General features: G+C 43.6%; 1 long non-coding RNA gene across 1 annotated transcript in view; it reads right to left on the bottom strand.

The window, feature by feature from the left end:
- Positions 1–20,220, bottom strand: part of LOC132349432 (uncharacterized) — a 44,856-nt gene extending 24,636 nt beyond the window's left edge. Inside the window, exons 1-4 of the long non-coding RNA XR_009497671.1 lie at positions 20,093–20,220; positions 18,888–19,091; positions 4,645–4,858; positions 139–316 (exon numbers count right to left, since the gene is read on the bottom strand). This is a non-coding gene — a long non-coding RNA (uncharacterized LOC132349432). The remainder of the gene's footprint in view (positions 1–138; positions 317–4,644; positions 4,859–18,887; positions 19,092–20,092) is intronic.
- Positions 20,221–21,001: the final 781 nt, after the last annotated feature.

Here is a 21,001-nt window from a genome sequence, read left to right on the forward strand (position 1 = left end):
AGAAAACCAGGTTTTTGCCCTGTCTCTGATGTGAAGTGCCCTCACTGCAGGACACTGGAATGAAGCCTCCATTTCCCTGTTCCAGTTACATGCATTATCTGACATAATCCCCACCACAGCCCCCGCTCCCTCACCCACCTCCATTCTGGAGCCTTCCCTGGTCTCCCTTGCAACTTGGCCATGTAACACAGTTCAGGCCGGTGAAGGAGATCGCTGGGAGTTTTCTGGGCAGCTGTGTTGTCTCAAAAAGGAAAAGATGTCCTTGGTTCTACTTGCCTTCCTTTTCCCCGACTTGCGAGTAAAGCGGTTAGGCATCCTGCAAGCGTAAAGAAGAGAGAATCGCAAAGCTCTGACATTCTGGAGCCATTGAAACATAACAACTTCCTGCCTCTGGACTTCCTTTTAAGTGAGGGGAAAAACAACCTAAGTCTCTGTAGGCTTTTTGTTATGGTGGTTGCTACTTACAGCTGAAAGCATTCCCAACTGATTTAATGAAACTGAAGCAGAGAACGTTTAGATAGCCAAGGTCACAAAGCCAGTGGATGGAGCGATCAGAAAGCAAAACCAGATCTGATTGACCTTAAAATCCGTACCCTTAATCACGATGTTATACCGTCATTATGGTTCCCTCAAGTAAGCAAAAACGCTAGAGCAAATGTATGTGCTCCAAATAGAGTAACAAGACTATTTAATGTTGCCTCGAACTCCAGGACACTAAATCTACATGCCGACTTTAACACTTAATTGCAAATTTCTCGGAGGTCATGGAAAGTGCTAAGGAATTCCTTAATATTGATGATGATGTTGAAAATATGCTAACCATGTATATATCTTTTAGAAGAGTTAATAAAGATAGATCCTATTCCTTGAGGGTCCCTTCAGCAAAATATTTCTAGGGAATCTAACAATATGCCTCCTAATTCACTCCCATGATCTGTTTCTCTGTCAGACAAGTTGAGCCCATGCTCCCCTTTTAGAGATGAGAAAATTGCAGCTCAGAGAGGTGATAGGAGCAGGGTTAAACTCACTTCTGCCATAGCCCAGAGTCTACATCATTGCAAGGTAGGGGTAGAGTACTAAAATGTATCCTGTATGTGATAGTAGAATAAATGATATTGGATATGGCAGCAGCTCTGACAGTTTATACATGAATGAATAAAATTTGGGAAATACTCTAGTGGTAGATACTGAAGTGAAATAAAACATGGGTCAATTCCTGCTCTAGCCCCATCTAGCTGTGACATTACGTAAATCTCCCACTCTCTCTAAGCCTCAGTTTCTTCCTCTGTAAAATGGAGACAATATTAATACAACCTCACAGAATTGTTCTGAGGACTCAATGGGGCAAAGCTGGTGGGCTCCAGGCAGGCTGTCCAGCTAGCCCTTGACAAATATTAGTGGTGATCATTATTTTCATTACCGTCCCATGCTTCTTCCCTATATGCAAAGGAGACAGTTCTGATCCTCGTATTTCTCCTCGACAGTTATGAGCGCTCTCAGTACTAGAAGGAACGTGTAGTAATCCGAGAGCAAACGATCTCTGCAAAAGCCATGTCCTGAATTTTGCGAACAACAATGTTTTCCGTGCCCATGGCATAGAACAAAGTGAAGACAGAACATGGTGAAGGTGCCTGGTGGGGAAAACAGAGGGTTTTGCTGCCCTGGCTTGGAGATTCTTTTTCTACCCCCGCCCTGTCCCCTGCCACCGCTTCCTTTCTTGTCCACATTGATCTAGTTCTCCCTCCACAATCTTGTCCTGCAGTTACATCAGCACTTGTTTTCATTTTAATATAATAGATCCCCGACCTCTCCCCATGAAAGTAGTGTCTTGGTTTACAGGGGAAAGATCCAACACAACTGGGGGTGTCTTAATGTCCAAGGAAGTATTCGAACATGGCCCCCTGTATTCATGTCCCCTGGAGTGTGGGCTGGCCTAGTGACTGTCTAGTAATAGAATACAATAAACATGGTAGAATATCACTTCGTGATTAGGTTACAGAGGACTGTGACTTCCACCTCTGCTAGCAGACGCTCTCTGTCGCCTGCTCAGCTTATACACTTTGACGAAGCAAGCAAGCTGTCATGTTGGGAAGCTCCACGCAGCAAGGAGCTGAGGGTGGCCTTTGACAGACAGCAAGAAAAGACCTGAAGTCCTCAGTCCAACAGCCCTTGAGGGAAGGAGTCCTACCAACAGCCACATGAGCTTGGAGGCAGATTCTTCAACTTAGCCTTCAGATGAGACCCTGGCCTAAACTGACACTTTGAATGCAGACTTGTGAGAGACCCAGCTAAGCAGAGTCCAGATTCCAATATACAGAAACTGTGAGACAGTAAGCGTACCTTGTTATAAGCTGCCATTTGGCGCAGGGTGTGTGTGTGTGTGTGTGTGTGTGTGTGTGTGTGTGTGTGTGTGTGTGTGTGTGTGTGTGATTTGTTACATGACGAATACAGACCCACCTAATCAATAAATAGGAAGAAGGGAAAGAGCTGGGTCGGGATCTAGTATCTCTGGATTCTGGCCACATTCTGCCACCCACTACATGAGTGATCTTAGAAAAGGCATTTCCCTTCCTTGCCTCAATTCCTTCTGTCAAAGGAGAGGGGTGAATTAAGGATTATAATTTTTTGTAGTTTTTCTCCTTAAAAACTAATGATGTTCTGCCCTGGGATCACTTTCTCCTTGGCAACAATCACAATTAGATACAAGCTGTCCTCGTGAAACAGGGGTAGGGTTTTAACTCACCTCAGGCCTCACCTGAACCACTTTATCCATTTATATTACCTGCCAGGCACGGCAGGTGAGGCAGTCATACTAGCAGATACCAAGTTGGGAAAAGACATACAAGACATTTCATGGGGGGGGAACCCACAGGATGGGAATACGATAAAGGAGCCAGAGGAAGCTGGGAGAAGAGTTAGACCACAACGCTTGTCTAACCCCCGCAGAGGAGAAAAGAAAAAAGAACAGGTGGGTAGGAGTAGTCTGAGCCTGTGGCACAATTCTAAGAAAGTTCTGGCAAAGCCACGTCTCCCAGAAATGAGCCTGCTTTAGTACCCCTGTCGCAGGCAGTCACTGGTAAGGAGAAACCTGGGGGAAATGTGGTCTTGGCACAAAGGTGGATTTCAGAGCAGGGCATCCGGACCCTCGGTCAATTACAGGCCCTGCTGCGGGAGACCCGAGAAGCACATTGTCATGGCTTCCACATCCCCCGAGGTTCCTTCTAGTCTAAAAATCCCACCCCAGTGTGGGGCCCGCAGGATGCACGTGGCCCACAGATGCATCTTGATTGGCTCACGGTGTTTAAAAACATTAGCTACAACGCCAAAACCTTCATCCACAGAAAAAAATGTTGATACACCGGACATCATCGAAATTTAAAACATTTGCTCTGTGAAAGACACTGTTGAGAAAATGAAAAGATGAGCCACAGACTGGAAGAAAATGTTGGCCAATCATATATCTGACAAAGGATTCGTATCCAGAATATGTGTTTGAAAACTTTCAAACTACAATAATAAGAAAACAAACCACCCAATATTTTTAAGTGGGCAAAAGATTTGAACAGGCATAAATAAAATATATACTGATGACAAATAAGCAAATGAAAAAATGTTCAACATCTTTAGTCACCAAAATGAGAGACCACTACAAACCTATTAGAATAGCTGAATTAAAAAAAAAACATATATCAAGTGCTGGCTTCATAGGACTGTTGTGAGGATTAAATAAAATAATGTGTGTTTGATACTTGGCAAATAATGCATCCCTAATACATGTGTTACTGGAAATTTCAAAAGAAAACTAAGAACCAGAGCTTTGCAAGAGAGGGTTAAAAAGAAGACAGAGGGACTAAAATTTGAATAAAATGTCAGTGGATAGGAGTTCACCTCAAAGGAAGTGATTTCCCTTCCTGAAAATTTCAAACACTACTGGGTCATCTGCCATTTTACAGGACAAAGAGGACAGTGTAAAAATGACATCACATTTACTAAACATTTGCTGTTCCTCAGGTACTTCACTCGGACTCTCATATTGCTAGTCTCACATTATAGATGTGGCTCAGAGAGGTCAGTGGTTTGCCCAAGACCACACAGCAAATGAATGGCAGAGCCGGAATTCCCAAGATGTTCCTTCTCTCCTCCTTACACAACGCTGCCTTCCCAACTAGGAAGTAGGAGCGGCAGCAAAGAGGGTGATGCCGCTCACTCAGGGGGACTTTCCCACTTGAACGTGCTTCCCGCACACACGAAATCCCTCCTCCCATCCCCCACCACCACCTTCCTGCCATCTGAGGTCCCGCCATTTCTAGTCTTATATTGGGTGCCTGCCCCGCCCACATCCCCCGCAGCCCGTTATATCAGTGTTAGCCAGTGTTATTTAACATGTTTCTCATTTGCATCCCCCCTATAAGGAATATTTTTAGACTGTTTTTTGTAATTACCCCCCCATGATATGTTAATACCACATATACACTATATATCTGTTCATGTACTGTGCATATTTCTGTGCTTTATCTATAAAAAGAGTATGATTTTTGAGAAATCGAGAAACTGTGTGATTCCCTGGAGGGCAGCTCTGTGCCCCTTGGGAACGTGGGTGTCAGGGGGAGCAGACCCAGCAGCACAGTATGAAACGGGGCTTACCTGGCGCCCGACACTGTTGTTAAGGGCTTCACACGCATCGGCTCATCCAGCCCTCTGCTCAGAGGCAATAGCTTCTGGGTTCCACCCAGAACTGGGAAGCTGCATAACTCTGGGGACCCTTCTTGAAGATGGAACACTTTGCTTTGCTTTCATTTTGCTCATCTCCAATCTCTCTCCATCTTTGTCCACTTCCAGGCTAGAAGCAGAAGTGATTCTAGGAAAGCAAAACCACAGGAGGATGTTGGCTTCTCTTCCAGGTGGCAAGATTACTCTTGATCGTCCCCACTGCCATCTTTTCCCAACTTTTAAAACCTGTTCTAAATTGTTCCTTTAATTTCAAAAGTCTTTCTGAGTCACTGTTTGCAGAGACGGATTTCAAGTCTGAAAACGTCCTGAAGCCGCCCTTTTCTAGAAATCACGATGACTAACCTTCACAAGCACTGAGCTAAGTTCTTTTCAGGGATTATCAAAATTTCATTTTTGCAACAACTGCCGTTTTACAGGTGAGAAGTGGAGGCTTGGAGAAGTCGGTTAATTCACCCCAGGTTACATGAGGACAAGTGGTGGCCAGCCCGGCTGCAAACCCAGGACAGACTGGCTCCAAGTGTAGGCTGCTAACCGCGATGAGAAGCCACCGCTTAATTTTAGTGTATCGCTTCCCTCCAAGTGCAGAGGAAACAGAAGTTGGAGATTTTTCAAAGTGGGAGGGGGTACCTTTGTGCTTTATATAAGTTTACTCTCCCAGCCACAAAAGAATACCCTGGTGCTGAGTAGTACGGACTTCTTTTTTTTTTTAGTGATGCTTCTGATAACTGATTTGCTACCCAGCCACTTACTGCTTTTAGCAAGAGATTTCTCTCTTCCTACTCAATTACTATATTATAAAGTGACTCCCTCAAGGGAGAAACTTCCCAGTGAAGACAAGGCTGCGAGGGGAAAAGTTCATCCTCTTACACTTTGCCACGTGCCCAGAATCTTCGGACAGATCTGAATGATGAATTGTGTTTTCTACATTGCTCAAATTCGCTTTTCCACATACCGTTCTCTAGCTTGGTTTGCATTGTGTTAACCTTGAATCTCTTCCTGTGTCCTTGGCGAGCTAAGTGAACATTCAGGGGTTTTTTTCCATAGTAAAAGGAAGAAAAAACTTTATGTCTATAATGATCTATAATGTTTCTATTCTATTATGTACAAAATAACTGGGAATATACCTTCTACTATGTACTTTATACAAATTACCTCTAATCCCTTGAACAGCTTCCGGTAAATGTCCCAACACCCAGTTTTAGATAAGGAATCTCAGAAAAGGGAAGTGACTGACCTGGGGCACACAACAGGGTGTTGAGAGAAGCAGATTTCAAGCTCCCCTTTTGCTGGTCCCCGGACTCATGTGCTTTGCAATATCACCATTTCCTGCACGTGGCCAGAATATCGTTCAAAACTTTCTCTTTCAGGCACCTTTGAAACTTCCAACAGAAGCCTAAAATTTCCATTTCTAACCCAATAAACCCCCACCCCCGCCCCGAAAAAAAAATTCTTGACCTTCTCAATCAGTCACTTTTTTGGTTCTTAAAACTGGTGGGCAGACTTCCGGTTTCTGGTCCATCATGTAAGAAGCTTAGAAGTCACCTCTCCATCAAAGAAACAGGCAAAAAGCTGAACAAACTGAAAACAATTAACAGCTCTTCTTAGATCAGTAGAAGAAATGAGGTCACAGGGCAAACCACTGCCCCAAAATTGGGGAGACAGACAGTTGAATACAGAAAATCACCACTTATTGGACCATCAACCTTGGTGGAAGCCAGTGCCAGCCAGCATAGGGAAACCGGTATTGAAATTGATGAATTGCTGGAGGCTGCTGTGGACACATCTGAGAGTCAAAAACTCCAGGGGTACCCAGTCATGGGGGGATCCCCACATTTTGTTTTACTGGACCAGGTACTCACAGTGAATATTGGAGAAAAGTCCCCTCATTCTTCCAGCAGGGGAGGGGAAAAGGAAGCATTCTGAAATAGGCCAGACCACTCTGTACCTCTTAACAAGGTCTGCCCTCAGGAGAAACTTCTTAACCAGGACTTCACCTGCTGGGATTTTATAAGAACTTAACTGATTTAGGAGAAGGAAAATACCTAACTCCAGGCCCCTATAACTCTCCACGTGGAGGAAGGGAAATACCCAGCTTCAGCCCACTCTAGCCACCTGTCCCACCTTAGGGGGTGAGGAAGATGAACTGAGAAGCATTGGGGGATTCACAGTCCAGAGGCACAGGCTCGCAAAAAGACTGAGAGCTAAACACAGGACTACAAAACGCTTCCCCCCTCCCCTCCCACCTCATCACCACCTTACTAAAAACCTATAGCAGTTCCTTTTACTGGGTACATCATGTCAGGCTATCAGCAAAAAATTACAAGGCATACTAAAGAGCAAAAAACACAGTTTGGAAAGAGAGAGGGCAAGCATCAGAACCAGACTCAGATGTGGCAAGGATGTTGGAATTCTCAGACTGGGAATTTAAAACAACTATGATTAAGATGCTAAGGACTCTACTGGGTAGACAGCATGTAGAAGCAGATGGGCAATGTAAGCAGAGAGTCAGAGAAATTCTAAGAAAGAATGAAAAGGAAATGCTAGAGATAAGAAGCACTGTAACAGAAATGTTGTCTTTAATTCGTTTACTAGTAGACTGGACACAGCTGAGGAAAGCATCTTTGAGCTTGACAATATATCAATAGAATCCTCATAAGCCAAGAAGCATAGACAATGAAGACTGAAAAAAGAAAAAAACACAATGGAATTTCCAAGGGCTGTGGGAGAACCACAAAAGGTATAACATATGTATAAGGGGAATACCAGAAGGAGAAGAAAGAGAAAAAGCAACAGAAGAAATATTTGAAGCACTAATAACTGGGAATTTCCCTTAAATGAATGTCAGACACTAAACCACAGATCCAGGAAGCTCAGAGACATCAGGCAGGATAAATGCTATGTCTAGGCTACATCTTATTTCTTCATATTGTATAACTACATCTAGGCATATCATATTTAAATGGCAGAAAATCAAAAATAAAGGAAAAACTCATGAAGGAAAGGGAAATCGCCTTACTGATGGGCAAAGATAATGATGACACCTGACTTGCTAGAAACCAACACACAAAAGGAGTGGAGGGAAATACTTAAAGCGTTGAGAGAGAAAAAAACTGACCAACTGAGAATTCTGTTCCAGGCAAATTATCCTTCAAAAGTGAAGGAGAAATGAAGATGTTCTCAGACCAAGAAAAACTGAGAAGATTTGCTGCCAGCAGACCAGCCTTGGAAGACATGTTAAAAGAAGTTCTTTAGGGGCTTCCCTGGTGGCACAGTGGTTGAGAATCTGCCTGCCAATGCAGGGGACACGGGTTCGAGCCCTGGTCTGGGAGGATCCCACATGCCGCGGAGCAACTGGGCCCGTGAGCCACAACTACTGAGCCTGCGCGTCTGGAGCCTGTGCTCCACAACAAGAGAGGCCGCAATAGCGAGAGGCCCGCGCACCGCGATGAAGAGTGGCCCCCGCTCGCCACAACTGGAGAAGGCCCTCACACAGAAACGAAGACCCAACACAGCCATAAATAAATTAATTAATTAATTAATTTAAAATTTAAAAAGTTCTTTAGAGAGAAGGAAAAAAAATCAGAAACTCGGATCTACATGAAGAAGAGCATCAGAGAAGGAAAAAGTGAAGGTGGAATAAAAACCTTTATTTTTCTTATTCTTTATTGATCTAACAGATGCAGCTTGTTCAAAAAATAATAGCAACAATGTATTCAGTTATGTATGCCTGCGTGCGCGCGCGCTTCTGCATGAGTGAAGAGAACAACAGCAATGATGCAAGGGGTGGGGGAGGAATTAGGATTGTTAAGGTACTGGTGTTACCTGTGAAGTGGTGCAGTGGACTTGGATCAATTATAAATGTGAGTAAATGCACAGGTACGTTAAGTGTATACTGCAAATTCTAGGGCAACCACTAAAAAAAGTAGAAAACACACCCCATAGCCACACAGCCTGGGAGAGCGCCATCCTCAGGTGGAGAAACTGAGGTCCAGACACAGGCTGAACGAGCAGGGCTGGACACAGCGGTGCTCGTTTAAGTTTCTTAGCTGGAAAGAGGTGTTTTTTTTTTTTTTTTTTTTTTTACTTCCTCACACGGCCAGTCCTGGCACCCGTGGCCTTACTTTGAGTGCAGAGTAGGGCAGCCAACAGTTATAACCTCAGTGGCTTCCTCACCTCTGGGACCTTTTACAAAATGATTGCCGCTTGCTGTTTCCTTACCTCTTAGTGTCCATGCGTGCAGCATCTGAAAGCCAGATTTTAAGGATAAAAACCACAGGTGTTTGTCTTGTTCACACCTGTCTCCCATGCCTGACAAAGTGCCTGGCTCAGAGTTTTATGAAAGAGTGAAAAAAAAAGTGGATAAAGGGAAGGAGGGAAGGAGGGAGGGAGGGAAGGGAGGGAGGGAAGGGAGGGAGGGAAGGAAGGGAGGGAGGGAGGGAGGAATGAGGGAGTTTCTTAGAAACTCTTTCAGCTGAATCTCTTTGGAAAGGTTTCCCATGAAATATAGACAGAGTATGGGTCAAAGTTCTGCTTTTTTACTGCTTCAGTGCTTATAAAATGTGTGTGTGTGTGTGTAAACAGTTCAGCCAGAGAAGGATAATGCCATTGATCAAAGGGATGACGGAGGAGAGGGAGGCTGAAGGGCAGGGGGATGCTAGGACACAGCTACGAGATAAACCGAAAACACTGCAGTCTGCAAAGTTGAAGTCTGGTCAAGGACGGGATAAAATCCAACTGTTCTCACTCACGAAATCAGCCTCTCAGCTGGGCACACGTGTCGGGTACACATGTTGGTACCTACAGGCCAAAGGGAAAAGCCTGAAAGAGAAGTCTTAGGACAGTACAGATGGGGGAGTAAGCATTGCCCTTGAGCAACGGGACAGGTAAAATCCTCCATCCATCCATCCACCCATCGGATATTTGCTGACTGCCCATTTTCCTTTGTGTCCTTTCTCTGTAAAAATCACGGCCATGCTGCGTCCTGGAGTCCTCCTAGCAAATCCTTAAATCCGGAAGTGGTTTTGGAGACCTCCAACACAGCCTCTCTGAGGATGTGATATTTGAGCCAACCCCTGAACGAGAAAGAGCCAGTCTTAGGACTATCTGAAAGACAAGTATCTCAAGCAGACAGAATAGCTCGTGCAAAAGCCCCGAGGCCAAAATGATCTTGGTGGGTTTCAGGAATAAAAAAATTAAGTGTAGTAGGAACACCATGCAGGGTGGGGAGGTGGCCGGGGCAGATCGGGTGGAGTTATAAACCGGGGTGTAGAGTCTGAATGTGATTCTAAGTGTGGTGGGAAGACACTGGAGGGCTTCAGAAGGAAATGACTTTGAACAGAGATGGCAGCAGGCGGGGCCAGAGAAAGTGGGGAAAATGTTCAGTAATTCACTCCTAAGAAAAAGTCTTGGACTCAGAAGTCCAGCCTCATTCCTACCCCCACCGCCTGGCCCCCAGGTCTAAACTCAGGCTGCAGATTACCAGCTAGTAGTTAAGGAGCCATGTTTGATCGACAAATGCTTTGGTCCCTACTGTGCCCCCCTCCCCAAAATCTGAGCTAACGTTTTAAAAATCAAAAAACAACCTATAAAATTCACCCTTTGGACTTTTAAAATGGGCACCGCCGAGTATAGTCAGTCCCACAGGGCACCTGCAGCCGGCCATGCACCCAGGCCACCTGGGCCCAGGTCTTCTCTTCCCCACAAGCCCTCCCAGCCGAGGGGCAGCAGGTGTCCCGATGAGACCCGGTGTCCCACGACACACCGTGTATTAAGGAGCTCGCTCTTGTTTTGGTTTTTTTTTGTTTTTGTTTTTGTTTTTTTTACACAGCTCACGTTAGCCATACTATTAGGCTAAACCATAAATAACCTTCGTTTTTATAGTTTGAAAAGTGTCGAATATCAACAGTTTCATATGTTCTACCTGGTCCTCAGAGGCCTCTGGGCTTGCGTTTTAGGCAGTTTTAACTTTTTTCAGTTCCTCAAACTGCCGTTAAGAGCTCTTGCTTCCAGGTCTTTATAAATGTTGTTCCCTCCCCCTTAAACTCCTCATCAGGCTTCACTGGTGATGGGGTTTCCTCCAGGAAATGTCACCTGACCCTTCACTGTCTGGGCTGCTGTGCCCCCTGAATTCTCCCAAAGGTCCATCTTCTTCCAATACGGATAATAATAATAATATCTAACACTTAGAAATATGCTAATGCCAGACACTCTTCTAGTAAGTCTAATACATTAGATATGCATGTCTCTTAACCACAGTTGGCAATGATCCAAGGTCATCTCTTTACAAGAGTATAATGGTGCAATGGTGATATACACAGGCACCTTGGAAATATTGCCAATTCAGTTCCAGATCGCTGGAATAAAACAAATATGGCAATAAGTGAGTCATGTGAATTTTTTGGTTTCTCAGTGCATATGAAAGTTATGCTTACACTGTTAAGTGTGCAAGAGCACTATGTCTAAAATAAAATGCGTATACCCTAATTTTAAAATACTGTTAAGTGTACAATAGCATTATGTCTAAAAAAGCAATGCATATACCCTAATTTAAAAATACTTAAAAAATAAAATTAAAAATACTTCATTGCTAAAAAAATGCTAACCATCATCTGAGCCTTCAACAAGTCGCAGTAGTAACATCAAAGATCACTGGTCACGGGCTTCCCTGGTGGCGCAGTGGTTGAGAATCTGCCTGCCAATGCAGGGGACACAGGTTCAAGCCCTGGTCTGGGAAGATTCCACATGCCGCAGAGCAACTAGGCCCGTGAGCCACAATTACTGAGCCTGCGCGTCTGGAGCCTGTGCTCCGCAACAAGAGAGGCCACAATAGTGAGAGGCCGGCGCACCGCGATGAAGAGTGGCCCCTGCTTGCTGCAACTAGAGAAAGCCCTCGCACAGAAACGAAGACCCAACACAGCCATAAATAAATAAATAAATAAATAAAAATTAAAAAAAAAAGATCACTGGTCACAGATCACTGTAACAAATATAATAATGAAAAAGTTCAAAATAGTGCAAGGAAGGCTTCCCTGGTGGTGCAGTGGTTAAGAATCTGCCTGCCAATGCAGGGGACACGGGTTGAAGACCTGGTCCGGGAAGATCCCACAGGCCACGGAGCAGCTAAGCCCGAGAGCCACAGCTACTGAAGCCCGCGCGCCTAGAGCCCGTGCTCCGCAATGAGAAGCCTGCGCACCGCACCGAAGAGTAGCCCCCGCCCGCCGAAACTAGAGAAATCTCGTGTGTAGCAATGAAGACCCAACACCGCCAAAAATAAAAATAAATTTATTAAAAAAAAAAAAAAAAAAGAAATAGTGCGAGGACTACCAAAATGTGACACAGAGACATGAAGTGAGCCGATGCCATTGGAAAATGGCAACAACAGACTTGCTCGACACAGGGTTGCCCCAAACCTTCAATTTGTAAAAAACGCAGTATCTGTGAAGCGCAATAAAGCAAAGTGTAAAAAAACCAAGGTATGCCTGTAGATAATCTTTTTTCTCCCCACCCCACCCGACTATAATTTAATCCTTACAACAGCACTATGTGGTACATACTTTTATTAGCTCCATTTTACAGATGAGAAAACTAAGGCATAGAGATATGTGATCAGCTCAAGCCCATATACTTAGTAAGTGGTGGTGCCAAGGTTTGAACCCTGTTTTTCCCAGAGCCTGTGCCTTTGCCATGACACTCTCCTGTGTCATCACTGTAATGACTGTTTGTCTTTCTCAGCCACTGGACTGAAAGTGCTTCAAAAGCAGGGCCAGTGTCTACACTGCCCTGAGGTGTATGTGCAGTGCCTACTTCCATGGTATCTGGCACAAAGAAGGTGCTAAATGCATTCTTTATTTACTGGACTTGACAGGAGGAAGAGAAGGGAAGGAGGTGTTGCCCAAATATTAAGGGATGTATGATCTTTTAAAAAGTGATAGGAAGCACTGCTGATTAGGGAGCTTGAGAACTATCAAAGGGAGGGAGCACAGAACTAAGAGGAGAGGCAATGAGCAGAAACAAGACTCGAATGGGTCCATTCTGAGGGGTGGGAGGGCAGAAGAGTCACCACAGGATATAGCCTTTGGCTTTTCCCAGCAAAAGTAGGTCAGTGGCAGAATAAATGATCACAGTGACTTTTCTTACATTTTGATATTCTTAGAGTAGTAGACAAGAGGGAAATGTTAGGAAAAAGAGAAAACCAGAGGCATTGCAGCATGCTGGATGACATATAATACACAGACCTTTGGCTAAACAGTTGTGATCATTATAATTTTAATATTCATTTGCTATTTCACTATTTACTATGCACTTAGAATGTGCTTAGTATTTATTTTCTCTAGTTAACAAAGCAAAGCCACTAACCATGTGGAGATGACATCCTAGAGCCATGCTGTCCAACATGGCAGCCACAAGTCACATGTGGCCCTTGAGCCCTTGAAAGGTGGCCAGTTGGGATTAAGAGGTGCTGGGAGTATAAAATAGACACCAGGTTCTGAAGACTTAGTCCAAAAAACGAAAATGAAATATCACATTAGCAATCATTTTATACTGATTTGATGTTGAAGTGATAATATTATGGATGTATTAAGTTTAATAAAACATACTGTTGAGATAGGCTGGGACCTGGGACCCTCTACCGGAGTGCTTGCACTTGGGCTAACATCTCTCTGGGCAACAGAATACAAAGTAACTCTAAGGGGCTAAAATAACTGCAAGAATGGGCATTTGGGGCAATTATGAACAATAGGATACAAAAAGGCCACAAACCAACTGCCATTTCTGCAGTGCTGGGAGCAAAAGCAGGGGACTGTGTATGATCCCTGCATGCTGCACCACTGAGCGGGTGGGCAGACCACCTAAGCTAGCCACCTTCCCGCCCCACAGACCCGCCCCCCCCCCACCGTCATTACCCCATTTAAGGACCTAGGCAGCTCCTCTCAGGGAGAGTGCAAAGGCACCTGTTTCTTCTTCTCACTCCCTTGTGCTGCAGCCCGAGCCCCAATAAAGGCTTGCCTGGAATTCTCGTCTGGCCTCTTAGCAATTTCTATTGATTAAACAGTCCAAGGGCCTGGGTCGGTAACACTATTATAATTAATTTCACTTATTTCTTTTTACCTTTAGAATGTGTTTCCTAGAACATTTTTAATATCCTATGTGGCTTGCATTGGATTTCTGTTGGGTGGCGCTGTTCTAGAGGTTTATAAGCTAGCAGATAAATACGGGTGTTAATAAATAACCTGTATTGATGAATGCTTTGAAGAAAAGTAAAGCAGGGCAAGAACATGGAGAGAGATGGGAGGTGAGGGCTCTAGCAGTATTTCATAAAGGTTGTTCTTGGAAGGCCTTTCTGAGCAAGGAATATTTGATTATCCAAAGAAGTAGATAAATCTTGATTTCTAGAAAAACTGCCTAGAGCCTGTTCTTTCACTGTATTATCAGCCAAAATATTGAATGAATACTCATAGGAAAACTGAGGGAATAAAAACGATTGGAATATTTTGTGCCTCCTTGTATGAATGACTTCTAGACTTAGGAGCCAGGAATAATGATTTTCCCTTATAAACAGCCAGCAAATAATCAGAGAACAATCTTATTTAGGCACAAGTGTAAAGATCTTACAAATAGATTTTCCCTTCCCTGTAGCTATTTGCACTCACATCATCCATTTTTATTTAATTTTATAAAATAAAACCCATGTCTGATGATGGGTGGGGGGCGGAGGAGAAAACAAGGAGAGTTTCACGTTCCTCAAGGGCCTAGTTCAATTCCAAACAATAATTGGGTTTCCTGTATCTACAGAATAAATGCACAGTAGTGGAAATTCTGTTTCAAGTGGGCAGAGACACTTTTAAAATCTTCCATATTAAGAGTATTGCTATTAGGAGAATAGGGTAATTTAAGCCCCTCTCAAAAGTATGTTGTAAAAAGTTAAGCCCAGATTAGAGAGTTCTGCCCAGGGGAAATGAAAATAAACACAAATCGAAGCAGTACAACTGCTGAAACTATTAAATGTGCTTGAACTTTGATCATCAGGAAGCCCTTAAAACGTCAGGTGTGTACAATCTCAGAGCTATTTATCCGTTCATGGATTCCATCGTCCACAGTGGCCACAGGTTCACTGCATTTTAATTAAACTTGACAATGGACACAATGTTTACTATTAGAACAATGAGACTGTGTACACAACTCAAGAGCTGTGTTTAGTGGGTTCAAATCCAATAAAATAAATTATTGCAAAGTTTTGCTTTCATATTCAGGCAACCCTAGGTATATCACAGATCATAGTGTGTGGTTGACAACAAGCCCCATACACTAAAACCTTGATGTAGAACAGATCTCTAAATTGTGGGAATTAGAACTGTGCCTACCACTTAGGAAAGGGTTCTACTGTATTTGTTTTATTCCTAGATCTTGGCTGTACATGAATCAAAGACTGTCTCCTCTCATTCCCCACAAGGAAAAAAAAAAAAGAAAGGACAGAGAGTATTTCCTTTATTTTCTAAAGTTGCTTCCAGTTTTTCCTAGTGATTCTTAAAAATAGAAGCTTGGCCAGTGGCTTAATGGTCAGCTCCTGAGACTGACTCATACATCTGAGCCATCATTTAGGGAGGCATTATCTAGAAGAGCCCTGGGAAAAAATTTTGTTCTAATCACTAATATGTTATGTTTTTAAAAACTAGGTTGTGGCCAGAGTTCTCAGACACCCTTTAAGAAGAAGAATGATTTGGATTATTATCTCTGTTGACTGGCCCTTCAAAACTTAACAGCAGTTGGAATGGCCAAGTCATCATATACACCATGAATGGAGAGCTACGTGTATTTGAGGACATATTCGGAAGAGCAGAGGTTGACTCCTCCGTTCCCCCACCCCACACGCTTGCATCCATCTCATCTCTAACTCACCCACGATTCAAGGGCCTGCAGCAGTCCACCGATATTAGCTCTCTGGTAGAAAAAACAATACTGGTAAAGGAAACCCCAAAGGGCCCAGAAAGAAGCATTCACACAAGAAGGTCGCACCAAAATTTCATTAGAAAGGAAACAGGTCCTTACAGCAAAATAAAACAGAAACTGTTGGAAGATGCCAAGAGGATAGTATTAATGTGCTTAGCTAGAAAGCGATTAATCAGCCTCCTTGCTTCCCTAGTTTCCAGCTGTAGAAATATGCCAAGGGGAAAAAAAAAATCTCCTCTAATACTATCAAGTGTAAGAAGAGTGCTATTTTGACTCCAAAGCCAAGGCTGAGGATTGGGGGCGTGGGGTGGGAATGTGGGCCCTAACAACAGAAAAGACTTTTCTTAAAAATTTTAATTTATTTTTTTATACAGCAGGTTCTTATTAGTTATCCACTTTATACATATTAGTGTATATATGTCAATCCCAGAAAGACTTTCACAGTATCCGTTCCCAGACTATAAACATTCAAAGACTCCTAGCCAAGCACATAAAATTTTCTTCTCCCTCTCTTTCTGATTTCCTGTAGTTTATATGTTCACATGTAAATCGTGATTATTAGTGTAGTCTCTGACTTAAAGAATGCTGAATTTCTCCGGAAGTTACCAAAGCCTCCTGCTGAGAAGAAAGCACCTTTTAGGAGATATTTCACTGGTTGAGAAATGTATGTGTTCATTTCAGCAACTGTTAGATTTGAAACAAGAGTATGAAAAACGATCCACTAATAGTGATCACAACAAGAGATGTCACCCAGGAAAGCCTGTCTCCACAAACAGAAAAGAAAAAAACACAGCATTCTTAACCCAAAACTCTAAAGACGGTCTTGCGTAAAAAATCACGAATCTAATCCAAAAGTCAAACAACGTTTGCTCCAAAAGGTGACACTCTGAAAATGTTCCTACAACTGGTTTAGATCACGAAGCGAATTTTCTCTCTTTCACTTGGGAAGTAAACACTGACTGTAAGACTCTTTTAAGAGATGAATCATTTAGCCCCTGCATCTGACATGGGATTAGGTCATCTGTTTGTTTCTGGGATATATTCTACGCTTGAATATGACTAGGTTCCACGATTTGTTCAAACGTTTTCTGGAAATTTCTGATTTGTTCAGACAAAGACCAGAAGCTTAAATCCCACTGAATTAACCGGGTGGGTTATTACCAAGGTGGAACAGAGCCAGAAAGCTGAAAACGTATACACCATGCGCTGTTGGAACATAGTGTCTGCCTTCCTGAGGACAGGATCATTACTAGGACTCTCACCCACCAGTCAGCTAAATGAACTGGAAATGTTTTTTTCTTTTTTTTTTTTTTTAAACAGCAGGAACAGAAGAGACTGATAATTCTCAGGTGAGCAATTCTTTTGCCTTTTGGAACATATTAGAAACTAAAAATAACCGTCTTCTTTCTTATAACGTTGACATCTCTACGTTAACCAAAAAGGGGAGAGAAGGAAAAAGGAAGAGAGAGAATAAGAAAAAGAATACCATGCTCCACAGTCACAGAATAAACCCAAACACACCTGAATGCACTATTCTAAAAACTCAGAAATCACCGAAGTAGCGTCCATGTTCAATTAATTGAAAAGTACGTTTAAATAACACCTCCAATTTGAATGCCATTTAAAGTTTACCCAGGACTTTCACATATATTATTGTTTTGTCTGACATCATTAATCATTTTTTATATTGAAGAAAATCGAGGATTAAAGGAGATTAAATAATTTAAGAAAGATCATGCACCTAGTACAAGATTGAGCCAAAATAGACCTCGGTATGGGAATTCCCTGGCTGTCCAGTGGTTACGACTCTGTGCTTCCACTCGTGGGGATCCAGGTTCAATCCCTGGTCAGGGAACTAAGATCCCGCAAGCTGCGCAGCACAGCCAAAAAAAAATAGACCTCGGTATTTCACTCTTAGTTTCTGGTTTTTATCATGACACCAGAGAATTTTCTGGTCCTGCTATAACATTTATAACATCTCGAACACATTCACAGGTATCCCCCAATTTTTATGTACCCTGTCACAAAATTATTTTGTAAGAATTAAAGCACTGCACTAAATTGCACCCGTCAGTGGTTCATTGTACATTAACAGATCCCAACAACTGGTCCACCTCCTTCTGTTCTGCTCAGAAAACACACTGGAATAGGTCACAGGCCTATTTTCCCAGCCGGCATCTCTTCCCATAGAAAACTACTCTCGCTCCATAGAACTGGTTCTCAACGGGGGTGATTTTGCCCAGCAGGGGACATGTGGCAATACCTGGAGTTATTTTTGCGGTCACGGTGGGTGGAGGGAGGTTAATACTGGCATCTAGTGGGTAGAGGCCAGGGGTGCGGTTACATGTCTTTCGATGCACAGGTCGGCCCCCACAGCAAAGAATTCTAGGGCCCAGAAGATCAGTGCTGCTCTGGTACTATCACCCTGTGGGCCTGACCTCCTCCTGACCCTGCACCAAGGACGGACAGGGGACCCAAGCCTGGCCAACTGGGATCCCCTTCCCCACAGGACTTTTGCCAGAGATACTGGGAAGAGTGCTCTCTATTTCTCTCGCAGGTCAAAACCTTAAGGCCAACCAAAACTTGGTCCCACCAGATTGAGAACTAAGAGGGAGAGAGAGACAGAGGGAGAGAGACAGAGAAGGAGAGAGGTTTGAAGACTGTTTGAATCAGGCTCCGCCTCCCCACCTCTTAAGCTTTTGAGCTATAGGAGCCTATAAATTCCATTTATGTAAGGGGATTTCTTCTAGGACTTTTGCTTAAGCTAGTTTGAGGTGGACTTCCATGAATTGCAAGCAAGAGTCTTGGCTAATATAGAAGCTGGCGAGTGAGAGTGATATTATAAGAATACCTGAAATACTTTCTAACTAATATTTTTAAGACTACGTCATTCACCAATGCCAGGACATTAGCTGCTACTACTAACAAATAGCACTGCAGCCCATTAGTCAAAAGCAAAGTCTCTTCCATGTATATTTAAAATAAGGGATAACCAGAATCACCAATGTATTGTTTTCCTTTACCTGATCAGGGAAGAAACAAAGCTAAAGTTTTGAGGCTCATCAACCCAATCAAAGACCCAGTACATCAAATAATTTAAGGAGTTACAGCTGCCAGACTGAGTCCAGAGTCAGATTCCAAATGTCAAGGCAATCACTTGACAGGCAACGTTACATTGCGTAGGAGATGCACCTGAGTCTTTGACTCACCTTGAACACGAGAAGTCTGGGGTGTCAGGAGGGATTCTTCCAGAAAACATTTCAAGGAATCTCCTCTGGGATGGTTAAGAGGCATCTCAAAGTCAACATGTTTGGGGAGGGAGAACCCAGGAGAAGCAGGATGCACTCTGAGCTGAAGAGGTGGAGCTGAGAGGCTGGGGAGACTGAGGCAGCTGAGTTCAGAGGGCAGGGAACCTAGAGAGGAGTGGGGTGGAGAGAGAGAACTCCAGAGACAGGCGAAGGACGCGCGTGAGGTCTTCGGCTGACTATGGGTCAGCACACAAGCCAGAAGAAACTTCGAGGCTTCGGAGACAACCACCCTGGATTCGAGCAAACCACACGGGAGCTCCCACAGCCCAGACGGACCACCTCACAATTCCCGGGGCAGTGGGCAGAACACTGTCTTGCCTCAGTAGCAGAGAATAATTAGCCTTGGACGCTAAATGCTGCTTTGATCCTGCCAAACAAATCTTAAAAGCAAGACCTGAAAGAATCAAACCATTTCCAGGTCATTTAACTGCATCCCAGAACAAAGCTTGGGAATATTCATGGAAACATAAAAACACCCCACAGCCAACAAGGTCAAATACATATGGGCAAACATTTAAAAAAACAAAAAACAAAAAAACTAGGCCTGCAAAGATGGAGGAAAATAGGACCCAGCTGATACTTGTGAAGCAAAAGAACTGCCCAGGCAGCCCACAGAACCATGAGAAATAATAAACTATTGATGTTTTAAGCCACAAATTTTGGGGTGGTTTGTTAAACAATAATAAATAACTGGGAGAAAAAAAAATCTTCTCTCCTCTGGAGTGTTGTACTAGCCTCCAAACTTGTTTTCCTGATTCCATTCTTGCCCCCTATAAATATCTCAATAGCAGTCAGAGTGATCTTTAGTCCAGGTCATGTACATCTTAGGCTCCCAACCCTCCCATGGCTTCCCATTTCCCTCAGAGTAAACAACAACAATCACCTACGGGGCCCTCCACACTGTGCCTCTCCTCCCACCTGGTGAAACATATGCCCCCCAAAATGAAGCACAGTCAACTCCTCTTTGTGCTTTCACATTTAAGGCATACCTAACACATCCTGATGTCATATTTCCCGCACCCTCCCCGCCCCGTAGAAGGAGAAATCCCAGCCATAAAATAGACCCAATACAAAAAACAAAAACAGAAGGAAAAAAACAACCTAACCTCACGTCCAGTCTCCTCCTCTTGGCCCTCTGGCTCCAACCATTTGGGTCTCATTCCCACTCCTCAGATATGCCGGGTAGCCCGAGCCTCGCTCGGAGCCTTTGCCCTTGCTGGGGCCTCTTCCTGGAATGCTCTTCCCACGTATGGCTCTTCTAAAGGCTTTCCTCGTAGGAGATCCTCCTCTGACTGCCTGCAGAAAACAGGGCCACTTGCTGGAGTTCCCTGTCCCCTCTAGGTAGCACCACATCCATTTCACATGCAATATGCTTTTCTTATTTGTTTGTCTGTCCCTGAGGGCAGGGGCTTTATCGATTCTGATTCCTGCTCTCTCTCCAGCACACACAATTGGTCTAAGACCTGTAGCAGGCAATCAATCAAAATATTTGCTGGATGGAATGAATGAAGAATGAAGATGAAATGAATGTATGATTGACTACTAAACACAGGAGCAGATAATGCCGCGTATAAATTTTCTCCCGTGGAGGTCTGTACTAAGAGGTTAGTAGGATGATATTCTTGTAAATGTTCTTAGCCTCCAACTGTATCTCATCAGCTCTTTTAAATGCGTTAATTTTTTGTTATTAAAATGCTGTCTTTCTGCGTTTCCATCAACAGCCCCCCTTATGGGCCCAGAGCAACAGACAGTGAGGAGGGCTTGCTCTCCCAAGGCTATAGGCAAGATTCCATTTGCTAAGGTTGAATCTGAAAAAGAAAGAAAAGGGGGAAAAAAGGCACCTACAACGACCACAAAGCAAAACAAAACAAACTAATGCATGGAGTGTAAGGGGGTACGAGAAGAGTTTCTGGGGTGCTAGAATATTCTATGTCTCTATCTGGTGGCTGTTCACACAGACCTGTTGTTCAATGGGTGAAATTCCATTGAGCTGTACGTTTACGATACATACACAT

Source organism: Balaenoptera ricei, chromosome 15, assembly GCF_028023285.1.
Source record: "Balaenoptera ricei isolate mBalRic1 chromosome 15, mBalRic1.hap2, whole genome shotgun sequence".
In the NCBI taxonomy this organism is placed as follows: domain Eukaryota; kingdom Metazoa; phylum Chordata; class Mammalia; order Artiodactyla; family Balaenopteridae; genus Balaenoptera; species Balaenoptera ricei.